This window comes from Amblyomma americanum, chromosome 11 (genome assembly GCF_052857255.1).
Source record: "Amblyomma americanum isolate KBUSLIRL-KWMA chromosome 11, ASM5285725v1, whole genome shotgun sequence".
Taxonomy (NCBI): domain Eukaryota; kingdom Metazoa; phylum Arthropoda; class Arachnida; order Ixodida; family Ixodidae; genus Amblyomma; species Amblyomma americanum.
In genome coordinates this window covers 101,764,248-101,773,691 of record NC_135507.1, presented here as the reverse complement: position 1 = coordinate 101,773,691, position 9,444 = coordinate 101,764,248, and the positions used below count along the sequence as shown (strand labels likewise).

The 9,444-nt window shown below is 48.1% G+C and overlaps 1 pseudogene; it reads left to right on the top strand.

The window, feature by feature from the left end:
- Positions 1–2,141: 2,141 nt before the first annotated feature.
- LOC144111535 (U2 spliceosomal RNA) lies at positions 2,142–2,280 on the top strand (annotated as a pseudogene).
- Positions 2,281–9,444: the final 7,164 nt, after the last annotated feature.

The window sequence follows — 9,444 nt, the reverse complement described above, 5'->3', positions numbered from 1 at the left end:
TCGCCTTCGATTTGCCCATTCTTACCCTCGCATAAGGTTTCAAGTGACAAATAGCTTTTGTTTTTCAGGCAGAAGGGGGATTTTTCAGCTGTTAAGCCTGACGAAGTAGCGTTGGTCGTCGTCATAGCAACGGTGTCGCTATGAATAGCTTGGGTTAAAGACTTGTCTTGGATGATTCAGGCTACAACCAGTGTCTGTGTTTCTTAGTAGATGGCGCTAGGAGTAACGCGCGGCCTGCGTCGCGTACGTGTAACTATAAGGGTTTCAAACGACCTGCGTGCAGGCTACGTAGACTTCTCACCTTTGCGTACTTGAACCCTCTATGTACGTGAAACTAAAACTCTCTATTAAAGGCTTTCGCCTTTAAAAAAATCCTTGCGCGCCTGACGCTGCATAGGGGAAACGCGAAACGGCAAACAATTGCGCGCGGGCGGGCGAATGTCACACCTCCTGTTTTCCAGTCTCCTGGGTTGCGCGTTGCACGCGGCGAACAGTGAATCGCCGCGTCGGACTCCGGTTGCCTCCGAAGAAAAAAAAAACGCTTTCTCTTTTTTTTTAATGGCTGCGGTGCCTGCCGAGCAGTTTATAAGTTACCGCAAACGGCACGCCTGACTTTTGACGTTACAGATTCGCGGAAAACCGTTTTTTTTTTTTTGCATACGTTACTTAGCCAATTGTTCTGAAGTATAATATAGTATAGCATGAATCACCTGTCTTAAGGCGTCCTAACAACTACATCCGCCAAGAATAATGAAAGCATGAAAATGACTCTAGCTGTGACCTCTAATTTATAGGTCATTGCTCTTGTATCTTTTATTGATGTTGCTTCATACGTTACCAGGATGAGGGTGTAGTGGCAGTATTATTAGCGGCGGCAGCGAGCGCAGAGTATGATGAGCAGCAATCGCTGTCGTAGCACACTGTTCAAGAAAATGAATTGAGGGGCGATAATTTGAATTGATGCGGTGCAAATACAATAGCAATCTTCTTTAATTCACCATTGTACTCCAGTCCTGATTCCATTGCCTTCACTCACCAGGCTATTTCATTTATGATTCTATTCCAATTCCTCAGTTGGTCCCGCAAGCCTCATTTTGCGCAGATAGCTCTTCGCGAGGCTGTCTGTGATGCACACAGACCTGCTGTTGTCTCAGAAATTATTTTCCTGTAGCGATTCCTTTTTACTCTCAACATTTTGTCATGTTCGGTTGTTAACTTTGCGGCTGTTGTAACTACGGATCACGTGTCACATTCATAGATCACGGCGAGTCCTCATACCACTGCCAGCGCAGTTGAGCAGCGGAAAAGCGATGCGTCACTGCATTGGCTGGTGGTGGTTTCAAATAAAGCCACTTCTCTCTTTTTATGTAACGACTTGGGTGCAAAACTTGCGCCCACCCGCTACCATGCGGAAAGCTACAACATCATCATCATCATCAGTGGGGCTTGTGAGATCCAGGCTGTTCTTCCCAAGCAATGCGGCAAATGAATAGCTCCCGCAAGCCTCACTATTGCACGGAAAGTTCTTCGCGAGGCTGTATATTTTGCACGTGGGCCTGCTGTAATCTCTGATTTTTTTTGCTAGTCATTTTAATTTTTGCCCATTTATTCTTAGTCCTGCGCCTCCCTCTTCTTCCCTACGAGTGGAGAGGGGTTCGGTTGGCAAGTGGCAGATGGAGAGAGGGAGATCTCCCTCTACCCCGGTCGGCAGGTGCAGGCTTCGCACAGCCGCCGGACGCCGACATTGGTCCCTCTCATGGTCCTCCTAATGCTCTCGCATTAAACAAAAAGTGGCAGAGACACTTTAGACTGCTTACGTGTGGGTATGCGAGTGCACGTGCGTATGGCACCACCCCAAACGCTGTATACGATCAGAGTTGGATCACAAATTTGACATGAAAGTCTGGGAAGGCCTGCAATTGAAGGTGCATATGTAGTCTGTTCGAATCCCTGTCGCAAGATAGCCCCTAGTTTGACTATCACATGCAAGCTATATGCAACGAGAAATCGTATCACACCACCCGGAACGCTGTACTCCAAATGGTTACGTCGCAATTTTCGTACGAATATCGGGAAAACTGGCGCCACACAGAGTTCGGCCAGTAGCGAGTTGGAATAAACGAACGATACGCGCGATGCGAATGTCCGGACCCCGTGGAGTATCTGTTACGGGTCCAATTGGACTTATTTTTTGAAATGTGGCGGAGAGTTTGAAGGATGCTTCACTCCCGCCATCGGTTGGCCCGGTATTGCACTACCTCTGGGATCGGCCTTGTCTTTAGCGCGTCTTTACTACCCTGTCTTTCTATCCCATCTTTCAACTCTCTTACTATCTTCACGTGGTAGCGATTGTGGCTCGGCTAGAGCCAGTGAGCAGGCCTGTGCACTTTCCTTTTCTTTCTTCCTGACAACAACAGACAGACATACAGATACACATAAAATTGTCTGTAGTGGAGGTTTCCGACTTGCTGTATGCGTCATAAGGCCGCGTGATAACGTCACGCTATTTATCTTGCCATCGCTGGGATTTTCAGTACCATCTCGGAGTACACACGCCACCGGCTTTTCTCGTAATAGGACTATTAATGCTTTCGCATTGACATAACACCAATTCCCTACAGGAGAGCAAAAGCTTGCATCACATTTCACTCCTTGCAGCTGCGCCTATGAGTGGCAAGCTGCGTGTCCTAAGCTCCCCTGTGTCCATTAAAGTTTTGACCACCACCACTCCCAGTCTCGCGACGTCCGCTTCTACACCGTGGCGTCGGCATTCACGCGACCTCCAAGTGCGAAGCAGGAATGAAAGAGGAAATTGGCTATGAGGAAAGCGAATACGCAGGAACTGCTTCACTTCTCAGTGGACACCTGAACCCTGCCGAGAGGGAAGACATAAAGGAAGGAGGAAAAAAAAAACCTGCGGTTTAACTACTGCTGAACCTGGTTCGAGAGCGAAAGCTCTGGTGCATCGGGTTGCAAGTAGACGCGGCTTGGCGTCTGTAACGTTGATTGCGTTCCGCACACTGGATAGGCAACGCGCCCACTCTGTCACCCTGGCAGGTGGCAGTTAAATTAATGGTTGACCGCCAGATGTTGAGAAGGAGAGAGACTTTAATGAAACAGGAGAGATCTGCCTGGTTGTTGGTCACCCAATGAACGCTGCGGCATGTTCTACCGCCCTCTACCGGCGAATCGAAAGGTCGAAGGTCAAGGTCAAGGGTAAAGTCGTGCGACACCATGGTGGAGCACATACTGTAAGGCCTATACTCCCACTTGACCTGTGGCTCACTTGAAGGTTAACCGGCAACGCACGGCGAAATCTGCTTTACCTAGCATAGTGAAGCTTTCGCTTCAATAGAGTCAAACAGCCTACGTAGTGGAGGCCTCCGAAGAGAGAGAGAGAAAGAAAAACTTTATTGTTACGAAGAAGATGGTGACCTTCTTGGGTTACTTCAGCCACTCCAGGTGGCTGGCAGTTTAAGTCAGTCGGCGACCTCCTGCGCTCTTGCCTTGACCCGGAACCGGAGGTGGGCAGCCTCATAAGGTTTCGACCTCATGAGGTCGACCTCAACCTCACGTCGTGAGGTTAGGTTGAGGTGAGGTCGGCGACGGCTCGAAATTTTCTGAGTGATGTCTGCAAATCAAACCTCAACCTCACGCGTGAGTTTGAGGTTGAGTGAGGTCGTCATTGAGTGAAGTCGCCTTAGCGTTCGGCTGCGTTTTTATGGAGGAAAAACGCTAAGGCGCCCGTGTGCTGTGCGATGTCAGTGCACGTTAAAGATCCCCAGGTGGTCGAAATTATTCCGGAGCCCTCCACTACGGCACCTATTCTTCCTTCCTTCTTTCACTCCCTCCTTTATCCCGTCCCTTACGGCGCGGTTCAGGTGTCCAAAGATATATGAGACAGATACTGCGCCATTTCCTTTCCCAAAAAAACCAATTATTATTATTATTATTAAGTCGAAATTTTCAGGTCGACACTTTTTGCAGTTGCCGCGGCTTACTTCGACGATAGGATAGGACGAGAGGATAGGGTTGATTGGAGAGACATGGGAGAGGCCTTTGCCCTGCAGTGGGTGTAGTAAGGCTGATGATGATGATGATGATGATGATGATGATGACTTCGACGAGTGCCGCTTCCGAAGCGGAGTTGGAGCGCACCACCACAGTGTTCATGCAGTGAAGCTTGGTGTGCGGTGTCCCTGTTTAGACTACGCGATGCCACAGTCCGCTCTTAGCTTTTGGTGCTGCGCCGTAATGTCCGTTCAGCCCGAGCCTGCAGGAAGACGCACCCCTCTGGTCTTCCTGGAAGGAGTGCTGCTGTCACAGCACGCCACTCTCCCTCCCCCTTCCCCCGCTGGCGTAGCAGCCGTAGCTACGTCCCGGTCGGCTCAAACTCCCTGGAGCGCGCAAAGCACGAAACTCACGTTGACCCGTGGTATATTTGTCTGATGCCGCAAACAAAACGCTGTAAATTCGTCGCAGCGCGGATGGCCCCAAACAAGACTGCTTCGTGTTCATGCTCGTTGCCGGCGCTGACGTCACGGCTGTTGTCTTGCAGTCGAGTAAAGTTATCCTGCTGTACATTACACGGTGACCTAACAGAAACTGGAGCAGTCGGGACAGGCGAAAGAATGTGATTCCGGTAGTTCCTAACAAGGGCACATGATGATTCAATGAAAAGAGAACGAAGCCAGAAAAACCTGTATAACACCATCGGAACTTCTGATCGCTGTCTTCCCCTTTCGAATCTGACCGTACTTCTGTATATTCCCGTTCCGTAATGCAAGCAGATGCAAATATAACTTCACTTTTATATCCTTCCAAATAACGTCTCTTTGGTCTCCGGTTCCTTATTCCTTCTCGGAAATTCACATATTGTGCCGAAACACCGCGACACGAGGGGCACGTAGCAGTATAGCGGTGTCGCAGCGGTGGAAAAAAGCAAAAATTATAACGAATATATGGGAGATGTGGTAGCTGATTCCTTTTCCTTTTTTTTAATGAAGATGTGTGAATAGAACTGATTACTTGCTGGCGCTGTAGTGCCGAATCGATGTTTCAAACCTCCTAATATGACGTGTAATGGGGCACGCTGTTGTTAGCTTCTCTTTTTAGCGTGAGATTTTTATTTGTAAGTTTGTAATCGTACTCTATGTTTTTTTCTTTTCTCGTATGGGATCTGTTAGGTTGGTGGCCTGCCTTGCAGACGACCAGGCACTGCTCACACTGTTATCTTTCATTTAACTATTTTGCAGAGGCCCATCCTTCACCTTAAACGGCTTCGCTGAATGCTTGCGCGGTGCTCGCGGGTAAAAACCTTCGAGGATTCCGGCGTGCCATTGATTAGTTCAGTTTTGAAGGAAAACAAGTGATCGACTCAAATCAGCTTCTCTCAGACTGGTTGACGAAGTGTTACCCAGAATTCTGCTCTGGCGGATAGTATTTAGGCGCTGTTGTTTTTTTTTTTTTGTCCCAGGTTGCCCTTACAAAAATTTCTTTAGACAGTCTACAGGCTGTCTATAAACTTCTGTCTATAAAGTCCATAGACTGTCTATAGACAAATTCTAGAGAATAGTCTATAGGCAATACAAATCCCATAGACAATCTATAGACGATCTATAGATTTATAGCCATACACTTTCAGTAGACTTTTGTCTACACACAGTCTATAGACAATGAATAGACAAAAATAAATGTATATATAGGAAGGCAATAGAGTTGATATGATGTCTATAGAATGTCTATAGACCACTTTTATAAGGGGGGGGGGGGGGGGGGGGGCTGTAAAACATTTTGCTGCGGCGAAATTTGAGCGGAGAGCCGTGGTGCTCTTGACAAAGAGAGAGCGGTTCACGCTGCCCATTTTAGGCAAGTTGTTTTGTCCCGTGTGATTTCAATAGTCGGCACAGTGTTCGAAGACGTAATTTAGCCCGTTCATGCAAAGTGCCGCACGATCACCGAATCCTCGGGGAAATCCCGGGATTTCGAACCCGCCACCTGGAGGGAAGTGGCGGAAACGGAGGAGGGTCTTGATCTCCCAAGACCATCAACATCATTATCACTAATTATTACCTGCAATTATTCGTGTTTGCCCGCAGAATTATTGCCTTTGGTTGCTGAGTAATGTACAATATTTAATCAATATTCTGGCAACCTTTAATATTGTAGCGGTATATCAGACATATCTGGGCTCGTAGAGATACACTGTAATGATTATGATCATTGCCATTATCTCGATGGTCAACGGCCTATCCCGTTGCATGATCGTTGCAGTATGTCACAAATGAGAACTGGCGTGTTTACCTGCTCGACAATCCGAATGTCATTAATGAGTACCGAGCTGTGGGCACTCCTTGTAATGCGTCATGCGCGCATGTGTAGTAACATTGGATCCATGTGGGCCTTGAAATTGGGGTGGGTGCACTGGTATAACGGCACATTGCATCGCTGTCACGTGACATTGTATTACTTCACACATGTATTATATAATCACTAATATAATCAGCCTTAGCATCACCTAATTATATCAATAAGCATTGGTTAGGCATGTTGATCAGTGTATGTTAATTAGCATTAATTAATGATGTGACGCCATCATATTCGTGACCGGACTCGTCGTCTTGTGACGTCACATGGTGCCGTTTCTTGCGGGCACTTTTATGCGGATATGACCTTGAAACTGAGCCATCTAATGATTTCTCATTAATAAAAGAAGCCGCTCGCTTCTACGCAGACATAAATACAACGCGCCTCTGGTGGTGTACTACAGTCGCAGTTTGTTTTGGAAGGCAGCATGCAGAGGACTGAAAAGAGAGTGTGCTGGGTGGCAAAATTTTCATCTACGCTGAGTGCTCTCGCTATGCCGGATAGAGCTAAAAGGTTGAGATACACTCATATGCGTCTGCGTCGCCACCACATTGGAAAGCACATCGGCGACCAGTACATACGCAATTCTCAAGTCTAAGAAGAGTATCGTGAATACCCCCCCCCCCCCCCCCGCCACCTGCTGCCCTCCCAATTTCTGGTAGATGGTGAAAAGGTCTGTGTTTGTCAATTGCCGGTTCGTGCGTGAATGAGCGAGAGGCTTCCATTACCAACAAGTATACGTGAAGCAGCTGCCGAATATTAATTCTGATAAGCTTACAATTAGTTAGTGAACCAAACTTCATGAAAAAAGTACCCTCCGACGTACTGGGGGTAACCGCGTAAGGGACACCCCTGTCCGCAGGCCATATACTCCCCGAGAGTTCATCCCAGATTATGAGCTTCTCCTACTGCTTGCACATCAATAGTGTCTGTACACACCTTATTAAACAGTTCCAGACCGCTTAGTGCCGCTATTGTTATAACTTGTAATCACTATTGTATCATCATCATTTTGGCTTTCCTGTCCCACAGGATTCTCAGGAAAAAAACTGCTTAATCTCTTTTCGTATTTTGTTTTTCTGAGGTTGAACAGCCAACCTATACCTCAAATTGAGAGGTGAGCATTTGACATCAAAAATCTGGACCTCACCTCAACCTCAAAAAAAGAATTTGCTGAGCTCAGTCAACCTCAACCTCATCATCAGTTGAGGTTGAGGTCCCCTCTGACGCCCTCACCTCAATTTTCCTGAGGCCACTGGCGATCTCGCTCAACCTCACCACAACCTCAAAAGACGCCCTCACCTACCTTTTCCTGAGGCCACTGGCGATCTCGCTCAACCTCAGCTCAACCACAAAATTTTGAGGTTGAGGTGAAGTTGAGCGAGATCGCCAGTGGCCTGAAGAAAAGTGAGGTGAGGGCGTCTGAGGGGACCTCAACCTCAAATGATGAGGTTGAGGTTGAGTGGGGTCAGCAAATTTTTTTTGAGGTTGAGGTGAGGTGGAGATTTTTGATGTCAAATGCTCACCTCTGCCCGGAACTGACCGTCCCGGTCCGGGCTGGCGAGAACAACTTCCCATTCTGCAAGCGTGGGAGGTGTGACTAGATCTGCCGGAGGCTGATCCTCCGCGCGGTCCCAGATTATGTGGTCTTAAGGCGCCAGGCTCGCCGCACAGTTGACGATGCCGATTTACCAAATCAGGAAAGATATTGGAAAACGTCCACGGGTTTGGCTGCGACCGCATTTGCAGCTACCTTCACCTGTAATCAACCGCCTGGAGTGTCTGAATGTGTAAACACATTGCACAGCTCAAGGGGCTCTTCACCATGGCGCTCCTTTGAAACAGGCCCGGCCATGGCCGCTGTATAATCCCGTGTCCTTGTGCTCACGAGCCGAACGCATTACAACTATTAGCTTCCAATCGTTGTCATCAGGGCATTTATAACCCTCATTGTTGTTAAAAAATGAGATTATCTCTTGTCCCTTGTCCTTTCGCTTTGGTATTTGTCATTTCAGTGTGCTTTTCCACTTTTCAAGCAATAAACCGAGAAGTACACAGCCCGCGTATACTATAATCTTTTTGACCAATTTATTATGTTTCTTATTCAGATTTAAATTGTAGCAGCCTAAGAGTCAACAACTGATTTACCGCTATCTTTTATGGGCACTAAAAGAAAAAGCGACGATAACTTAACAGTCGCATGGATCTCACACACGAGTGAACGACGCTAAGAACGTTAGCGCGGCCTTAGCGCCGCCTGCTATATATTCAACGTGGGTTCACTAAACACACTGTTGATGCCGGACTACCGTAGCAATGTTTCCGCTATCCCGGAAACACTTGCAAATGGCGTGTAAAGCTCTATAAGGCGGCTGGGAGCGCTATTTCTCGTTATTTTTCAGGAAAGCCAGCGCACAGGATAATTTTGGTGCGTTGACACTAGGGCCATCACTCAGAGATTCCGGCGATGTTTTGTCCGGTCCGGAACCGGAACCGAGCCCATATTTTTGCCCGGGACCGAACTGAACCCATATTTCAACGCGCTAGCGTTAAAGGCTTGTTCTGTAAAAAATCCGGTGACGGCATTGTCAGCGTCGACGTTGTGAGCGAAAAATCACGGGCATGGCTGTGGCAGGTGGTGCCCAGAAGCGAGCAACCTATAGGAGGTAGGTGGGCCACCTCGGTCACATGACCTTACGGCGTCATCACAACAAACTGCGTGATGATAGCGAGCAAACTGCTGGCCGTTTCAGGTGGTGGCAGTTAAATTAATCATTGGTCGCTTGGTAAGAGCACCCTGAGCGGTACAAGGCCTACCACTGAGAGCACCTGCCATGGCAGGGCAGTGGCTCATCGCTTAACCGCTGCACCACTGGGCCAGAAGGAGCTCGAGGAGGTAGAGAATAACCTTCTGCGCATGTGGGAATCAACCCATTACGCTGTCGCGTCGTACCCTTGAGCCGCAGCACGCACCCTTTGGTTTTCCCCTCGCTTGTTCACCTTGTGAGTGTCTAGAACGACTGGAGCAACCTCTCTCTACCATGGACGCCTTAAGCCGGAGCCTAAGGGTACCCTCCG